We start from the raw sequence: 812 nt of genomic DNA, 5'->3' as shown, positions 1-812 counted from the left end.
GCACCGAGCCCCGAGCCTTGCGCCGGGTCCCGCCGCGCAACCAGCACCCTCCTGGCTGGGGTTGTGGGTCCCTAACCCTCACCGGGTCCAGACACAACACCCGGGCTAACCCTAACTGCGCTGAGCACCGGCACCCCCGGGAGAGGGGAGAGGAGCGGCGGGCAGGGACCGATCCTGCCCAGCTCCCCCCCGGCCCCGGGCACCCAGCCCCTCGGGGCGGCTGGGAAAGCAGAGGTGAAGCACCCAAACGGCCCGAGCTCTGCCCACGCCGGACCCAGGCCCCTCGGGGCGCGGGCAGGGTGGGGGCCCTGCCTGCACCCGGGGAGCGAGGACGGGAGAGTCGATTTTCGGGTCAAAACCGGCTCAACGCCCGGTTTTCGGTGGTTTTGAAGCCAAGGGAAGGAGGATCCTGGCTGGCGCTTCCCCCCGGCCGGGCTGCTTGTGCCGTGCCGGGCACTCACCCCTGCCGCCGTCTCCTCCTGGCTGGGGGCCGGGCAGAGCCGGGGGCCGCCTGGGTGCCTTACCTGGGCGTGCTCGGGTTTCCCAAGGTTTGAGCTTAATCTTCCGAGCTCTGGCTTCCCCTGCTGCTGCTAATTACAGCTCTCCCAAAAGAGGTTTTACCCTTAACTGACAAGAGCTTTGTGATATGTCCTTAGAGCTTTTCCATCTAGGAGGTGGGAATAGACAGTGTTAACCCAGGGACGGCTCCGCTCCCCACGCTGCTGCACGCCACGGTCCCCACCGTCCCTCACCGGTCCCCACCGCCCCTCGCCGAGAGCAGGAGGACACCACCCCCCCCCCCCCCCCAGCGG

The sequence above is a fragment of the Aptenodytes forsteri genome, unplaced genomic scaffold, assembly GCF_000699145.1.
Source record: "Aptenodytes forsteri isolate BGI_AS27 unplaced genomic scaffold, ASM69914v1 Scaffold276, whole genome shotgun sequence".
In the NCBI taxonomy this organism is placed as follows: Eukaryota; Metazoa; Chordata; class Aves; order Sphenisciformes; family Spheniscidae; genus Aptenodytes; species Aptenodytes forsteri.
The sequence above is the reverse complement of the archived record's forward strand: the minus strand, read 5'-3'. Positions refer to the sequence as shown.